Here is a 19600-nt window from a genome sequence, read left to right on the forward strand (position 1 = left end):
TAAGTACGCTATTGGCGCACAGAGTACCGTAAGGGTACATACCTAGCGTAGCAGACGCTAGGCCATGGGCGCGATGCACGAGCGACATGCACGCTCACAGAATGTTACACAGTAACCCTTAGTAACAACACACCTTAAGAGTACGCTTTACACTTTAAACCTTGACAATGAAATACTATAACGATGTAATGCTTATTAACCTTGATTATGTGAGAAGCTGCTTGACCGATTGAGACGCTCAGAAAACCCTTTACAGTAACTAGTGAAAACACAAGACCTGGTTAGGATACAAAAACCACTTAGGCTCTAACACCCAGTGGATAATTCTATTTGAGTACAAATGGGAAAAACAGTACAGCTTATACACTACAAAACTAACATAAAATCTAAACAGAATAACGAGAAATAATATGAACAATAGCGAACGATCGCAAACACAAGAAAACAGAATGAGTACACAATGAGAACAAATAGCAAACACAGAGGATAACAAAATGGCTACAGAGAACTTACACACGTGGGAATGATTCGCAGGCGCGTCCTGAATCCAGCCCTCAGCCTTCAATATGAAAACCTTGCAGAGAGAGTGAGTGACTGGACAGGCAATGGTGGTCTTTATATACACAACATACAGTAACAATACAATGGTCCCTATAATCTCATAGTTCATTGGACACAGGAATGTGTCTCTGCATTATAACAAAAGGTCATAGGTGGGTTCGAACAGGTGGGCTGTGCCTTTCTCCAACTGCTCAGGTGGGAGGTATCCTTAGGATTCCCGCCGCATGGGTAATGAACAGCAAATACAGTAAATATCTATAAACTACTTTGTACATAACTATGCACAGGAGCGAGCATTCTCTTCCTAACCAACACCGAAATGTTACTATTAAAATACTCTACAGCTGGATACTAGACACCACCATTCTACCTTTATCTGACCCTTCCTATCATGCAAAGAGGAATCTCTCTGTCCAAGAACCGTTTACACTAAACATACTTTCTGACATTGTTAAGGGGAATATTCACTATAAAACACACTATGCGGGTAAAATATGTTATGATCGAGTCGCCCGCTAGACGCTCACAAACTCTACCGTAAATGCGCATACACCGCGCGTGATCGCCGGAGCGATCTTACGCAAATTGCGGATATGTGCACGCACGGCAGGGTGTGTGCACGTGCAGCGGGCATGTGCATGAGGGGTTAGTACAAGGCATATGTATCAAGATATTTTTCGACTTTGACAATAGATAATACAGTCAATAAATTTGCGCTTACTAAAATACGTATATAAATATATATATATATACACTGCTCAAAAAAATAAAGGGAACACTAAAATAACACATCCCAGATCTGAATGAATGAAATTTTCTTATTAAATACTTTGTTCTTTACATAGTTGAATGTGCTGACAACAAAATCACACAAAAATTATCAATGGAAATCAGATTTATTAACCCATGGAGGTCTGGATTTGGAGTCACACTGAAAATTAAAGTGGAAAAACACACTACAGGCTGATCCAACTTTGATGTAATGTCCTTTAAACAAGTCAATATGAGGCTCAGTAGTGTGTGTGGCCTCCACGTGCCTGTATAACCTCCCTACAACCCACACAAGTGGCTCAGGTAGTGCACTCAACCAGGATGGCACATCAATGCGAGCTGTGGCAAGAAGGTATGCTGTGTCTGTCAGCGTAGTGTTCAGAGCATGGAGGCGCTACCAGGAGACAGGCCAGTACATCAGGAGACGTGGAGGAGGCCATAGGAGGGCAACAACCAAGCAGCAGGACCGCTACCTCCGCCTTTGTGCAAGTAGGAGCAGGAGGAGCACTGCCAGACCCCTGCAAAATGACCTCCAGCGAGCTACAAATGTGCATGTGTCTAGTCAAACGATCAGAAACAGACTCCATGAGGGTGGTATGAGGGCCCGACGCCCACAGGTGGGGTTGTGCTTACAGCCCAACACCATGCAGGACGTTTGGCATTTGCCAGAGAACACCAAGATTAGCAAATTTGCCACTGGCGCCCTGTGCTCTTCACAGATGAAAGCAGGTTCTCAGTGAGCACATGTGACAGAGTCTGGAGATGCCAAGGAGAACATTCTGCTGCCTGCAACATCCTCCAGCATGACCGGTTTGGCAGTGGGTCAGTAATTGTGTGGGGTGGCATTTCTTTGGGGGGCCGCACAGCCCTCCATGTGCTCGCCAGAGGTAGCCTGACTGCCATTAGGTACCGAGATGAGATCCTCAGACCCTTTGTGAGACCATATGCTGGTGCGGTTGGCCCTGGGTTCCTCCTAATGCAAGACAATGCTAGACCTCATGTGGCTTGAGTGTGTCAGCAGTTCCTGCAAGACGAAGGCATTGATGCTATGGACTGGCCCGCCCGTTCCCCAGACCTGGATCTAATTGAGCATGTCTCGCTCCATCCACCAATGCCACGTTGCACCACAGACTGTCCAGGAGTTGGCGGATGCTTTAGTCCAGGTCTGGGAGGAGATCCCTCAGGAGACCATCCGCCACCTCATCAGGAGCATGCCCAGGCATTGTAGGGAGGTCATACAGGCACGAGGAGGCCACAGACACTACTGAGCCTCATGTTGACTTGTTTTAAGGACATCACATCAAAGTTAGATCAGCCTGTAATGTGTTTTTCCACTTTAATTTTGAGGGTGACTCCAAATCCAGACCTCCATGGGTTAATAAATTTGATTTCCATTGATAATTTTTGTGTGATTTTGTTGTCAGCACATTCAACTATGTAAAGAACAAAGTATTTAATAAGAATATTTCATTAATTCAGATCTAGGATGTGTTATTTTAGTGTTCCCTTTATTTTTTTGAGCAGTATATATATATATATATATATATATATGTGTGTGTAAATATAAGATGGGAAAGTCCTTATACATATACTATGGATTTGTATGCAGCTTTTGATTTTCCTCTATGGTAGCCAAAAAGTCCACGGATATCCCAGAAGAAAATCTCCTCAATAACATGTAAGCAGAAAAAAACAAAACAACCGTAATGTAGTATGTTCCAAGGAATAAGGTAAGTCACACAAACAGAAACAATGTGAGGGCTTTTCCTCCACCCAAATTAGGGATCTTTAAATTATCGTACCATACTCACACCCAAGTGAGGTAAGGTCCTCATATAAAGGTTTCTTTTATGGTCCACCACAGCCAGTGTTCCTTCTAAATGATTCTGATCCCACAAGGGTCACCAAATGGTGTCAGACAGATAAATATTAAAAAAGTGGGGATACCCAACTTACAGCAATCTCAACCTTTATATGCACATCAAGGTTTCTTTCGTATGGCGAGGATACTTCACTTGCACCTCTCCAATAATCCTCTTTTTTCCTCTGTATGAAATTCTTCTGCTGCTCCTGACACTGTAGTGAGGACACAGAGCACTGCCTGACTGCTCCCAGGTGATAGCACTCAGTCGGCTCAACCCAAAACATGGTGGGTAGCCACCTACCAGTGCAGCTAGGCTGCGTAGGTAGGGAGCTACCAGGTGGGTGTGAGCTTTTGCACCTGTGCGGGGGGCAGGGGTAGTGCCTGACATGGGGGTGGACTAGCCCTGTGTAGTACTGTGAGATATGCTATTTTTAGCACATCTATGATCAGCTCTGAATCACCCCCTAGGTACAGCGAGGGCAGGTGCACACAAAATAAGAGTTCGTATTTAGAAATGGAAGCACATATCTTTAGATAAATGTTTATTGCAAGTTTACATGACATTTATATATAAATAACTTTTTTTCTGTTATATGATCCTCAACTTATATGCAGCAGAGCTAGTACCAGATTTGTACACCCTGAGCCATTCAATTTTCTATAATGGGTGCAATGTGTGCGGTGCACACGGGACCCTGGGTTCAGGGGGGCCACACAGCATACATTGCACCCATTTTAATGCTTACCTTGCTGGAGTCCAGCGTTGAGCACTGAGATCGCTGTGAAAATCGCCACCAAAATGGCCACTGCGAATGCGCGGTAGCCAAATTGGTCTCCGGATCATGGCGGGTGCCATGTTTCTGGAAACCTGCGCATGCGCAGTAGACTCCGGCACAATGCTGGAGTCTACAGCGTCGTACAGAGGAGGGGGCCCACCCGGAGGTGCAATTTTCCATTAAAACAAGGTGAGAATGAGCATAAAGTATCCATGCTAAACACAAGCTAGACAAGGTAAAATAGTGTATGTTTATTCATTGCCTTACACATATTTGTTGAATAATTAAATAATCTATATAATAAAGTCAACTAACATAGCTGTGAGCTAAGATTAGCATCTACCTATACTAAAATCAAATATATCAAATCCGATTAATTACAGCTGTAAGAGCTCTATTGCAAATCACTGAAACACAGCTTCGCTCTCGGCTTTATTCATTACCTAATCCCTAAACATAATGGATCTTAAATGACTGAACTGAGATCTTGAAGAACTCAGTGATGTCCATTAGACTTTGGGCACATTTAATCTTACTGTATTTTTCTAGGCCCTTATAAAGCACTTTTAAAATAAATAAATGTATTTTTAATTTATTTCTTCATGAATGTTAAATGTTATCTGATTGCTATATTAATAACATTCTGACTTATAGTATTCAAGATATATTATACAGCTTTATTAAAGGGGTTTAATAAATGGTGTTTTTTTTTAAATAGAAAGATAATAATATTGATTTACAAAGTTGTTAACTAGTGTCCGCTAAGTATAGATTAGCATACTTCCTCATAGTTGCCTACCCTCCTGCATTTTGCAGGAGACTCCCAGAAATAGCAACAATCTCCCTGACTCCCTGAATAGACCAGCAATCTCCCTGATTGCACCTTACCTCCATTATATAGCTGTTACATTCTTGGAGAAAAAAAGAAATCAGAGATACATACATTCACATGGGATCATCAGTGCCATTTCCCTGCATTGGTTATAAGGCACAATGGTCCTTATGGCTAACATGCATTTTAAATAAGGTTTCTCAAGGCCACTTATAGAATATGGAACCTCTTGTAATACACAATACATGAACAAATTCTGAAAAATATCAGTGTCTTTTTTTCAACAAGTAGATCTTACTAACTTTGGGGCTCATTTACATTTGGATGTAAGTCATTGTGTTCTGTGACCTTCAACATCACTCCCGAAATTGTACCACATAGGGGTATATGCAATTCCGGACGAATTGCGCCTTTTTTTCGACAGTTTTAGTATTCGACTGTACTCGACAGCCGAAACCCTCCACCCGGGACCATGAATTCGACATATTCAATACAAAACTCATTCGACACTCCCCTTGTCGAATAACAGACCAATCATCGAGTAGTGGGCGTCCTGGATTCGACTTCCCGCCGTTTGGAGCCCTTTATAGGGCTTGTTTGCTGCGTGCTCAGCAGCCATTTTGTGAACCTGCAGAGAGGTGTGTGGAGGTGCAGAGCTAGCAAATTGGTTGTTGTTTGCTGTGGTATCGTTTGGACACCCAGCAGGCTTTAATCCAGGACGAACAGGATACCTGTTACCCCGGAGGAGAATCATTTTTGGAGCGATTTCTGCATTTGTAGGTAAGTACCACATGTGGTCTGGCGTTGCATGTATGTGTTTGTGTAGTGGGGGGGTGCCATGAGGTGTACATGTGGCGTTGCTTTGGGGTGTTTGGGGTATGTATATGTGTGCAGGTATGTGTATATAGCTCCATATTTTTTGGGGAGTTTTGTGTTTGGGGGTAGTTTTTCACGTTTTTTTTTTGTTTTCATAAAATGTTTTTTTGGGTCATGCTTTTGCATTGGTGTACCTCCAGCATGTGCAGGAATGCTTGTTGGCTTGTTTGGGGTGATTTTAGAGCGTGTCGGTATCCGCCATGTGGTCGACATGTGATGTAGTTTGTTTCCAAAACATGTTTTTTTGCTCCTATTTTAGCACTGGTGCATCCCTGCACATGCTGGAGGTACTTTTTGGCTTGTTTGGGCTGACTTTTACCGTGTCGGTATCTGCCATGTGGCCGACATGTGGTGTCGTTTGTTTCCAAAACATGTTTTTTTGCTCCTACTTTAGCACTGGTTGACCTCCAGCATGTGCAGGGATGCTTTTTAGCTTGTTTGGGCTGACTTTTCAGTGTGTCGGTATCTGCCATGTGGCCGACATGTGTTGTTGTTTGTTCCCAAAACATGTTTTTTTTTTGCTCCTATTTTAGCACTGGTGCATCCCTGCACATGCTGGAGGTACTTTTTGGCTTGTTTGGGCTGACTTTTACCATGTCGGTATCTGCCATGTGGTCGACATGTGATGTCGTTTTTTTGCCAAACATGTTTTTTGTCTCCTTTTTTAGCACTGGTTGACCTCCAGCATGTGCAGGGATGCTTGTACGGGGTTTTTGGCTTGTTTGGTTGAGTTTTTTTAAATTTTTAAATTATTTTTTAATGTGTGTTTGGTCCTGCTTGAGAACTGGGGTCCCAGCAGCATGACGTGTGGTTGCATGTAATTATGTAATGTGTGTTACATTTGTAAAAATAATAATTATTTTTTCCAACAGAGATGTCCAGGGACAAGCGGCCCCGATCCCTCCCTTCCCCCCACCCCTCAGAAGAATTTTCCCTGCACAGCAATGAGGAGTGGGAGCCGACCCAGGAGGAGGATACGACCGAACAGGCATCCAGTGACCAGCCGCGGTCGTCAAGGGACCAAAGGGAGAAGCAAAAGAAAAAGAAAAGGCCTAGAAAGGTAAATACTGACAACACCTGCAGACACAATAGCATCCAACTTGACACACCCTAGTCTGCGCACTGCCATGCACACCTACAGGTATCTGCGCACTGCCAGGGATACGGACACACTCACAGGTACATACCGATCATATTAATTGCATGTTATTTTTATCCCTAAAGGCAAGAAGCCAGCCAGAGGATCAGTCGGAGGAGGAAGCCTCCGGTGAAGACGCAGGACAGAAGAAGCCGCGTGGACCCAGATACACTGAGGCGGAAAACTGTGCCCTAGTGGATGGCGTCGACAGGTCCTACGACGTTCTGTATGGACCAAGGGCACAGACCACAGCAGCTAAGACCAAGCGAAACATCTGGAATGTCATTGCGACACAAGTCACTGCAGTATCTGGAAACCGCCGGAGCACCAGAAACTGCATGAAGCGGTACAGTGATTGCCGCAGACAGACCAAGAAGAAGATGGGGATTCAGCGCCGACATGAGACAGCTACGGGAGGTGGTCCGGCTCTCAATCTGAAGTGGCTACCCTGGGAGAACGTTATTAAAAGGCGCATGAACCCTGTCATGGTCCAAGGAGTTCGCGGAGGTGTGGACTCCAGCCGTCCTGCTGGCTTTCCCGAGGAGGAAGAACCGCCCAGAAGATGTAAGACGGCGGGAGATAAGCAGTCCAAAAGGAGGCCTGATGGTAAAAATACATTCAGATGAGCTGTACTAAATCTTTTTTTTATTTTTTTTATTTGCTAATGTGTTTATTCTTTTTCCCCAGACACGCCTGCCCAGAGGACATCTCCTGCGCGCAGGCCATCACCTGCTCGTCATCTCTCCAGGAGCTCTGGGACTGTGACCGAAGAGCCTCAACAAGACACTACCCTTGTGGACCCATCACCCGAACTGTTTGAGTCAACAGGGTTAACGGACGAGACTTTTCTTGGGTTTGAAGACAGCCATGAAGACGTATCCAGCCATACCCTTGAAAAGTCTCCAGAATTGAGGACAAGTGAAGCTCCTGGAGCAGCGGCACCACAGGATGGAGAAGGTTTATTTTTTTATTTTTTGTGTGTGTGTGTGTGGTGGGTGTGGGGGGGGGGGTCACCATTTTTGTATAGTTTATTAACTTTATTTTTTTTCTTCTTTTGCAAACAGAGGTGCCACAGACCAGCAGCGGATTAGCGTCGGGGATTGGTCCCTACTACAGGCCGGATCTTGGACTGGATGAGTCGGACAAAGAGGTGGAAGTGCAGCAGTCCGCTGTTTCTACATCCCTGTGTGAGTAATTATCAAATTGTGAACCTTCAAACAAATGTATGAATGTGTATACTAATTTCTAATTTTCTTTTCAGCTTCACAAATGCAATTGGTGGCAGACGTACAGCAAGGGCAGGATCCCTCAAATATTCAGAGGGTAAACACCCTGACAGCAGATATGAATGTCAGCCAGGATAGTTTTCGGGTTGTCGTTGGAACCAGACTGGACGCCATTGAGAGGACAATGGATAAGATGGCAAACGGTTTGGTTGACATGCCAAAGGCTCTTGCCGACAGCACGGCAGAAACGCAAAAGACCAGACGAGAAGATCACAGGGAGACTACGGACATCCATCACGTTCTGGCCACATCCATCAGCCGGCTGGTGGATAACACATCATGCCTGGCACACATCGTTGACAACATGTCGGAGAGCCAACGACATTCCGCATCCAGCCACCAGATCATCGCAACAACGCTACAGATGATCTATGATAAGCTCCCAGAGCCAGCTCAACAACACGCTGGTGAACCACCACATCCGCCACCACAAGCCACACTGACGCCTCCTGCCCTTGCTCCACCACGATCCTGGTATGGACGGTCACAGCTGTACCAAGGATATACAGGGATGTACCCCACCTACAAGATGCCTCCACCACCGGCCGCCACGTCTACACCAGCACGGTCACCGAGGCCAATTCAACACACCTCACAGCCGCCCAGGGCATTGACGCCACATCAGGAGGAAGAAGAGGATTCGGATGGCCAACAACCACCATAAGCCCGGTCGTTTTGTTTTATTATTAACTATTTATGTTTTTCATGTTTCCCTTTCTCCCCCTCCCATTAGTTTGTTTTTTTCCTTACTATTGTTTTAAATTTTGTGTTGGGCTCCCCCACCCCCGACCGGATACTACCAAGGAGCTATGTCTAGGCATACATGCGCGGGCATGTATGCGGGCGCGTGTGGTAACTGATGAAAGCTCCTTGTGGTTACATATATGATGGGCCAAAGAGCTATTCTGATACCACTTTTTTTTTATACCAAACAGATCAAAGTGCCAAAGTGCTGACCACTGTCTTGACTCTGCCACTTTGGATCGTCTGAACCTGGGAAACAACACAGTACAGCAATGGGTCATGCTGGACTGTGTGGTTCCACAAGTGCAGCCGTGTCAAAGTGCTGACCGCTGTCTTGACTCTGCCACTTTGGAAAGTCTGACCCTGGGAACAACACAGTCAGCAATGGGTCATGCTGGATTGTTTGGTTCCACAAATGTTCTTGGGAAAGGAATGAACATGACATCATTAGTGTCTTTACTTAATATGGCATTTTTTTCCCACAGATATTTACACAAGAAAAGAATGTAAAGAAGAACAAACACTACTTTTTTGTTTAATTACATTTTATTTTTTAATCCACAATTAAATACAATTATATTTCTTCAATAAATTTTTAAAATGAGAAGTTTTGTGTGTTTTTCTTTAAATTATTAGTAAATAAAATGTAATATATGAGATGCAGTGGTATTGTGTTAGGTCGCCCATGGTACAGCAGGGGAACTGTCGTATCCCTTTTCATCCATGCTGTTTCATGCAAATCGAGAAGGATACTCCGCAACACCTGTGGAAGAGAATAGTATGAGGTTCCAGCTATTGGTAATAGTGTCACCCTTCTAGGAAAAGACAAGGGCCCTCATTCCGAGTTGATCGTTCGCAAGGCGATTTTAGCAGAGTTGCTCACGCTAAGCCGCCGCCTACTGGGAGTGTATCTTAGCATCTTAAAATTGCGAACGATGTATTCGTAATATTGCGATTACAAACTACTTAGCAGTTTCAGAGTAGCTCCACACTTACTCGGCATCTGCGATCAGTTCAGTGCTTGTCGTTCCTGGTTTGACGTCACAAACACACCCAGCGTTCGCCCAGACACTCCTCCGTTTCCCCGGCCACTCCTGCGTTTTTTCCGGAAACTGTAGCGTTTTTTCCCGCACGCCCATAAAACGGCCTGTTTCCGCCCAGTAACACCCATTTCCTGTCAATCACACTACGATCGCCGGAGCAATGAAAAAGCAGTGAGTAAAAATACTATCTCCATTGTAAAATTACTTGGCGCAGTGCGAATATTGCGCATGCGTACTAAGCGGAATTTCACTGCGATGCGATGAAAAATACCGAGCGAACGACTCGGAATGAGGGCCAAGGTACAAGCAACACTTTGACACAAGCAGGTTACAGCGGCCTTTGTCCCAAATGCAACCCTCCGGCACTTGAGAAACTACACATCCAAACATTCCCTGACACAGCGTAAGCATTGCTGTCAGGGCATGATTGGATGTGCAGTTTTGCAAATGCCGGAGGGCTGCACCTTAGACATGCTGGGGTAACTTGGACAATAGGGAGTTTTGGGCAATACATCTCACCTGAGGGGGGTTGTCTGCTACATGGCGGAGGTTCAGGTTCACATCACAAGTAGGTCACCCATGGTACATCAGGGGAACTGTCGTGTCTCTTCACATCCACGCAACTTGGGAAGGATACTCCACAAGACCTGTGGAAGAGAATAGTATGAGGTTCCAGGTATTGGTAATAGTGTCACCCTTCTAGGAAAAGACAAGGTACAAGCAACACTTTGACACAAGCAGGTTACAGCAGCCTTTGTCCCAAATGCAACCCTCCGGCACTTGAGAAACTACACATCCAAGCATGCCCTGACACAGCGTAAGCATTGGTGTATCAGGGCATGATTGGATGTGCAGTTTTGCAAATGCCGGAGGGCTGCACTTTGGACACGCCGGGGTTACTTGGACAAGAGGGAGTTTTGGGCAATACATCTCACCTGAGGGGGGGTTGTCTGCTACATGGCGGAGGTTCAGGTCCACATCACAAGTAGGTCGCCCATGTTACATCAGGGGAACTGTCGTGTCTCTTCACATCCATGCAACTTGGGAAGGATACTCCACAAGACCTGTGGAAGAGAATAGTATGAGGTTACAGCTATTGGTAATAGTGTCACCCTTGTAAGAGACAAGGTACAAGCAGCACTTTGACACAAGCAGGTTACAGCGGCCTTTGTCCCAAATGCAACCCTCCGGCACTTGAGAAACTACACATCCAAGCATGCCCTGACACAGTGTAAGCATTGGTGTATCAGGGCATGATTGGATGTGCAGTTTTGCTAATGCCGGAGGGCTCCACTTTCGACATGCCGGGGTTACTTGGACAAGAGGGAGTTTTGGGCAATACATCTCACCTAAGCGGGGTTGTCTGCTACATGGCGGAGGTTCAGGTCCACATCACAAGTAGGTCACCCATGGTACATCAGGGGAACTGTCGTGTCTCTTCACATCCACGCAACTTGGGAAGGATACTCCGCAAGACCTGTGGAAGAGAATAGTATGAGGTTCCAGGCAGGGGTGTATCTTCCTATTGGCCAGGATGGCACTTGCCAGGGGTGCTGGCCAAGGAGGGGGCACCGCCCGGCAGTGTCACCCGCGCCAGGGGGTAGAATGACGTAGTAGTTGTCACTGAGTACATCCTTTAGCAGTGCTCATCCACTGCCAGACTCTCAGAAGCGTATTGCACTCTGACACTCTCTGTGACTACAGTCACAATCATGGGGAATATAGCCGGGGAGCAGGGCACTTCAAGGTATGGGGAGGGGCGAGGCACCTCCTCTTCCTCATCCCCTCCCCTTCTCATTGGTCCCACGCGGTCTGTCACCAAACACCAGCCACTACAATCAGCACCAGTCAGCAGTGCAGCATGAGCATACCTGTACATTTTATGTGGTACCGTAGCTGCACTGCATGGTCTATCCTGGCAGTCTGGATCACAGCTTACAAAGAGCTCTGTATGGAGAGGTATCTAGACCAGTGACTGCCTGTCCAGCTGTGTTGAGACTACAAGTCCCAGCACACCTTGTCAACTGGATTTGCTGGGACATATAGTGCCATCACCCCTAGAGAGGGTTTTTTAATTGTATGTATGTGTGCATATATCCCCTTGGTGTCCCTGTCCGCACCCTTCTTGTAATTCCCCCTCAGTGTCCCTGCCCGCACCATCCCTGTAACTGCCGCCTCAGTGATCCTGCCCATACACTCCTGTAATTACCTCTCAGTGTCCCTGCCTGCACCCTCCCTGTAATTCCCTCTCAGTGTCCCTACCAGCACCCTAACCGTAATTCCCCCTCAGTGTCCCTGCCTGCACACTTCTTGTAATTCCCTCAGTCTCCCTGCCTGCACCCTCCCCGTAATTCCATCTCAGTGTCCCTGCCTGCACCCTCCCTGTAATTCTCCCTCAGTGTTCCTGACCTCAGCCTCCCTGTAACTCCCCCCCTTAGTGTCCCTGCCCGCACACTCCTGTAATTCCCTCTCTCAGTGTCCCTTCCCGCTCCCTCCCTGTAATTGCCCCTCAGTGTCCTTGACCTCAGCCTCTCTGTAGCCCTTCCTTCTCATTTTCCCTACCCAAATCCTCCCTGTAATTCCCCCTTAGTGTCCCTGACCTCAGCCTCCCTGGGACTCCCCCCCTCTGTGTCTCTGCCCACACCCTCCTGTAATTCCCCCTCAGTGTCCCTGCCCACACCCTCCCTGTAATTTCCCCTCAGTGTCCCTGCCCACACCCTCCCTGTAATTCTCCCTCAGTGTCCCTGACCTCAGCCTGTCTGTCCCTAGGTGTGGGAGGCGCCAGTTCCTTACTTTGCCAGGGGTGCTCAGACCCCTAGATACACCCCTGGTTCCAGGTATTGGTAATAGTGTCAACCTTCTAGGAAAAGACAAGGTACAAGCAACACTTTGACACAAGCAGGTTACAGCGGCCTTTGTACAAAATGCACCCTCCGGCACTTGAGAAACTACACATCCAAGCATGCCCTGACACAACGTAAGCATTGCTGTATCAGGGCATGATTGGATGTGCAGTTTTGCAAATGCCGGAGGGCTGCACTTTGGACATAAGGGGGTTACTTGGACAAGAGGGAGTTTGGGCAATACATCTCACCTGAGGGGGGTTGTCTGCTACATGGCGGAGGTTCAGGTCCACATCACAAGTAGGTCGCCCATGGTACATCAGGGGAACTGTCATGTCTCTTCACATCCACGCAACTTGGGAAGGATACTCCACAAGACCTGTGGAAGAGAATAGTATGAGGTTCCAGGTATTGGTAATAGTGTCACCCTTCTAGGAAAAAACAAGGTACAAGCAACACTTTGACACAAGCAGGTTACAGCAGCCTTTGTCCCAAATGCAACCCTCCGGCACTTGAGAAACTACACATTTAAGCATGCCCTGACACAGCGTAAGCATTGGTGTATCAGGGCATGATTGGATGTGCAGTTTTGCAAATGCCGGAGGGCTGCACCTTAGACATGCCGGGGTTACTTGGACAAGAGGGAGTTTTGGGCAATACATCTCACCTGAGGGGGGTTGTCTGCTACATGGCGGAGGTTCAGGTCCATATCACAAGTAGGTCGCCCATGGTAGAGTGGGATAAATGGGTCCAATATTTGCGGCAACCCAACAACAGGAAAAAACAGGGGGCAACAGGTCGTCAACAGGACGAAACTTTGAAAACAGTGCTGGGAAGGTGCGTCAACAGGACGTAAAACTCTGAAATACATAAATAAACATTTTTTTTTTAGAATATTACAATCTCAGTTTACACGATAATACAAATATTAAAAGTATACTCACAGGCAGTGGAAAAAAGTTTTGGATCAATGTCCGTGGAGAATCATTTCCTTCGTCCATACCCACCGGTGGAGCAGAAGAACGGTTCCCTCGTCGGAAAGCCCTGTGACGAAGAGTCACCGGCAAACGGTTAGCGACACATATGTTGTGTAAATACAACATGCATTTACCATGCCGCAAACCTTCGCCGGTGAGTACAAAAGAGCACCACCGGAAGTGTCTAAACATCTAAAACGGCTTTTAAGTACACCAAAGGCATGCTCAATTACTCCCCTCGATGCTTTGTGTGTCTCTTGGTCATGTTTTTCTGCTTCACCAACAGGATTAGACAATGGGGTCAAGAGCCAAGAGGGCAGATGTATTAACCTGAAGAAGGCATAAGGAAGTGATAAACCAGTGATATGTGCAAGGTGATAAAGGCACCAGCCAATCAGCTCCAATATATAAATTAACAGTTAGGATCTGATTGGCTGCTGCCTTTATCACCTTGCACATATATCACTTTTATCACTTCCTTATGCCTTCTCCAGGTTAATACATCTGCCCCAACATTTGTTGGGATAACCCGCATCGCCTATCGAAATAAGAAAAATGGTGGGTAATATAAAAAATAAAAAAAAATAAAAATAAAAAAAATAAATACCTAACAGCCAGCCACCCGGCATTTTTCCTGTTTCGAAATCGTCAAACAGCGATGACTGGCTTAGGATGAGGAGTCGTGAGACGATCCAGGAAATCCCACAAAAATATTCAAAAATTTCATGTTGACATCACAGACCGCCTGTATATTCATGGAATGGAATTGTTTTCGGTTCCGAAAACATCCTTTCAAATTCCGTGGCGGTCTGATCTGCACGTGGGTACAGTCAATCACGCCCAGAACATTGGGAAATTTGTGTTCGGTGAAAAAGCCTAATTTGATCTCACGCCATTCGCTGTCCGTATCTGGAAATCTGATGAACTGGATTGTCAATTTGCGGAAAGCCCTAATGACCTGGGTTATACAGCGCGACAGTGTCGACTGCGAAAAACCGCATGTTTGAGACAAAGTAGGCTGGAATGTGCCTGACGCCAAAAAATGTAACATAGCCAGCAGTTTCTGGAAACCGCTGACTGCGCGATTGGTCCGTGCCCGAGGTTCCAGGTCGGCCTCCAACAGAGCGTACAGCGAATATATGTCTCGAGTCGATAAGCGATCATTTTTAATCACCTCGAACTCGCTGAGATCCTCCAGTTCACGCCTAGTGCGATACTGGCGTGGACGTGGAAATGAAACACGCAATACTGACTCACCCAATGCAGACATTTGCTGACTTTGATCCTGATGTTCAGCAGCCCTTTCTTCCTCCATGCTTGCAGCCAGCATGAACATCACAATCTGGTCAGAAAAAGGCTCCATTATTGTAGTCAGTACAAAAATAGGATATAAATGTGTTAAAACGCAGGGATTGTCCTAAAAAAACGATTCCACAATAGAGCTGACTGTAATGGCTCCTTCTCCCTGAAGTCTCAAAACCGGGAGTGAGGATAGAGGAGTGGCTTTGCAGAAGTGTATCCTGGGTAAAACTGTGGAATCATGGGTACATTACCCTCAGCAGAGTGAAGAAAAAAATATTATTTTAAAAAATCAATTAAATAATACTTGTGAGCCAAAAAAAGACAAACCAAGTAGATAATCCCTTCAAATATAAATAGATATGCTATTATCAATCCAAAAAGCAAAAAAAAAAAAAATTTTACATTTTTTAATCAGATCTCACCAGCAAAGTGAGGCGGAATGAAATTGACGAAATTATGGTCGAAAAGCACTGTTGTCGAATCGACATTCTTCAATTGAATATACTTTTGTCGAAAAGCCGCATTTTGACCATTGCAGACATGTCGAATTTTGAAAATTTCGATTTGAAAAAAGTCGAATCTAAAACGGCAGGTATTTTGTCGAAAAGTACTGTATTGCATTGTCGAATCCAATTCGACATGTTTTTTTGTTGAAAATGCCCCGTTTTTCGACTTTTGCGGCAGTTCGACCGCAATTGCATATACCCCATAATGCCTTGCAAACTGCTCTCCGGGGCACATGTGCTGAAACGAACAGTGCTAGGAGGGAAAATCATTCCTCTCCCTATACAACTTTGCTGATCTCTGCAGCATGACAGATTAATTATCATTCCCTCTTGACCCACATTCCGTTGCACTCTTGAATTACGTGAGGGAAAGGGGCTATGATAAGGGGTTGGAGAAGTAGAGGCATTATCTTTTGGCACTGGGGGTTTTGCTGCTTCACAAAAAAAGTTTTTTTTTGGCTGAGGGGAGGATCTATTTAAAATATCAAATTACATATAGTAACACACAGATTCTCAAACTCAGTCCTCAGGACCCCATACAGTGCATGTTTTGCAAGTCTCCTCATAGAAACGCAAGTGAAATAATTAGCTCCACCTGTGAACCTTTTAAAATGTGTCAGTGAGTAATTAATACACCTGTGCACCTGCTGGGTTACCTGCAAAACATGCACTGTGTGGGATCCTGGGAACCGAGTTTGAGAACCTGTGTAGTAACACATAGGGAAAGGTGGCACTAACAGTGGGGGCCAATGATATTTGTGGTTAAGGTGTGTGTGGGGGGGTCTTCCACAGAAATCTATTACCACTAAGGGGGTGGGGGTTGACAATGACTGGGGATCCTTTGCCACTAGGGCAGCTATTTTTGATAGGGGATGGCAAGTAGTTTTACAAAGGGAATGGGGGCGGGTGCATAACACCCCCCTAGGTATATATATTTTTTAATAAAATATTCAAATATATTATTAACAATAATCTTTAAACTTTGATGCATAAAACAAAAACAAAGCGGTTTTGGGTAAAAAAAAAACTCGTAAGAGGTTCCAGTCTTTATCTGAACCAAATTCAAAATTCTAACTGGCACCGCTAACAGACTTAATGCCTGATCATACAGTAGTCAGCAATTTTCCTGACATGACAAAACAATTTATGTACTAGACTTTTCCTATGCTGTTCCCGTCTATGGGACACTTTACCTCAAAATGTCAGTGTGCCATTCAAGCAACAATTTTTCAACAGATATTTCAATATGTACTTCTTTATTAAAGCATATAATGAAACCTGTTAGTTCCCTACTACACTTTCACAGCACATAATCCTCAAGATTTGACTGATTATACTTGTGTATTTGAACTAGGGCTATTAACTAGGGGTGTGCGAGTGGTGCCACCATCCTTTTGGCTTGCAAGGTGCCTGTGCAATTCACAGGTGGTGTGGGCCAGGCTGAACGAGAGTGTGCCATGATCATTTTTGGAGCAGCTGCGTGACATCACATGCAGCCACTCTGATTTTAAAAAATGGTGCCGGACCGTCTGACAGCACAGTCAGGCTGCATTGCCAATGGTCAACCTTAATTCGATGCATTGCAGACACATCAGGAGGCAGCACCACACATGCTGGGCATCCGTGCCCTGTGCTGGGCGGCCCACAGCATGTGAAGAGATGGACGCAGATTTTGAAGCGTATGCAGCAATGTGCGTCCATCTCTGAATCAGGTCCTAAGTTTGGACCTCCAAAGTAGTTCATTACTTTGCAAAGTCCATTTTTTTAATGTAATAATTTCAGCATATTTTGAAGTACCTCTAGTACTTCCTCCCTGATGAATAATGTGTTGTAAATTATGTATGTGCAGGTGTTGCTATTGAAGAGTTATATAGTCACACATCAGCAGATGACTCAAACTAAGAATAGACCAGTTACATAACCAGAGGAGTTGGTTTATTGATAGACAACAGCCATACTCACTTTCACATGTGATAGAGTGGAGCTTGAGAAGAGTGGGGTTTCATACAGCTCACAAGCTGGTTAGTGTATGCTGTAAATGGGTAGCGGTACAGGGATGCTGTAGAAGTTCTTGCAGCCCCTATAAAGGGTCAAATTGCAGACTTTCCTTCCAAGATGAGTAAATATAAATCCAAACTGTCTGATCTTAGGGCAGACTGTGGAGATGTAACCTGAACTTAGTGGCCCTTCCCAAGCATGCAGAAGCCACCAAGTTTCTGTCAACCTAACTGTTGATGAATTATGTCAGGACTCCCCCAAGTTTGTTGTGGAACGTGCTCACTGCCTTCCCTTCTAGCCATAATCATCTTGTGCCTTCATAGCCTGGACTGTCCAAGTTAAGGTCAGGATGCTCTCCCTTGGTTTGCAAGGCTATGTGGTCCTCTGAAGAATGACAACCATTCAGTTTCTGTATGCCCAGACTTTGCTCTGGATGAATAAAAATGCTGCTCTCAACTAGCTCAGGTTAAAAAGAATACTTTTTCGTGCATGTGCTTGCGTAATGGTGGATGAGAATACTGATCATCTTCACCTTAAGATGCCCATAGCTGGTTGGAGAGAAAACCACAAGTAAGACATTAATCCTGCTTGGCTCATGTGATCTGTTCTCTGCCGAAGCATTGTTTATACATCCACTGCTTTTCTTTTTCATCTTTATTTGATTCTTTACATGCATTAGGTCATTGGGGCTTTCACTTGGGTCTCTACTTCAGTGGGAAATCCCCTGCTAGGGATATATGTATGTATGTATGTATATATATATATATATCTGTACATACATACATACATACATACATACATATATATATATATATATATATATATATATATATAAATATATATATATATATATATATATATCTTTAGTCTCCCACCTGTTATGATATTATCCAGCTGATTTGGTGTAGGCTGCAACTCAACTGGAGAGGCTGATGTCCTACACAATCTGCTCTGTCCTGTTACCTGCCTGATTATACTTGATCATCTGCACATGTGTACTGGACAATTATGGCTGGTAAGGTGAATGGCTGGGGAATCACACATGTGGATGGATCTGAATGCTGGGAGCCTGTCTCACCCCCTACTCACTGTAACTCTCCCCTCACTACACTAAGCTACAATGCCCATTAAGTCTCCTACTTGCATCTCTGTGTATTTTCTTGCTGCTGCTGACTGAGCTCTGACTACAGTGCACTTCCTGGTCACATGACACATCCAAGTGTCCATCAGTGCACAAGGCACACCCCCACACTCAGAGACATGTCTCGTCTCTATTAGCACTCTTTCTGTGTAGCTTTACTGCCCATGGTGTGGCCCCACCCCCAGCTCTGCAAAGCAGTGTCTGACTCTAGAACTGTGTGAGAGCTGTTGCTGCCTCATCTCTTGTCCCCCTGCAGCTCAATGGATCTCCACAAAGCTGGTTAGTGTTAGCTATAAAAAAGGATTACAATAAACAAAGAAGATGTTTATGTTATAAATATCGAGTATCACCTCATTCAGTTACTTTCCTTGTTTTGAACTCTCTGGGCTAGATTTTCTAAAGCTTATATAAAGGAAAAGCAGAAATGTTGGCCATAGCAACCAAACATATTTTCTGTATTGAATCCTAAAAAATTATAGAACAAATTAGATTTGCTGCTATGGACAACACCTCCACTTTTAAAGCTTTTGAAAATACAGCCTCAGACTGTTATTACTGTAAGTCATTCTACTCCCAATAATTCTTATTCCCAAAATCTTTGATACTTCATCTGTATCTGGATTATCCTAGTTAAAGTTTAGTTATTCTGAAATCTGTATTGACTCAATGACTCTGGATGCTTTACTGCTCTGAAATTCATGTCTTCCTATTGCATTATTTCTGCAGTACACATTATGGTTGAGAGGGTAATTCAGAGTTGATCGCAGCAGCAAATTTGTTAAAGTTGGGCAAAACCATGTGCACGGCAGGGGGGGGCAGATACAACATTTGTAGAAAGAGTTAGATTTGAGTGGGTTATTTTATTTCTGTGTAGGGTAAATGGCTGCTTTATTTTTACACTTCAATTTAGATTTCAGTTTGAACACACCCCACCCAAATCTA

The sequence above is a fragment of the Pseudophryne corroboree genome, chromosome 1 (genome assembly GCF_028390025.1).
Source record: "Pseudophryne corroboree isolate aPseCor3 chromosome 1, aPseCor3.hap2, whole genome shotgun sequence".
NCBI classification, from domain to species: domain Eukaryota; kingdom Metazoa; phylum Chordata; class Amphibia; order Anura; family Myobatrachidae; genus Pseudophryne; species Pseudophryne corroboree.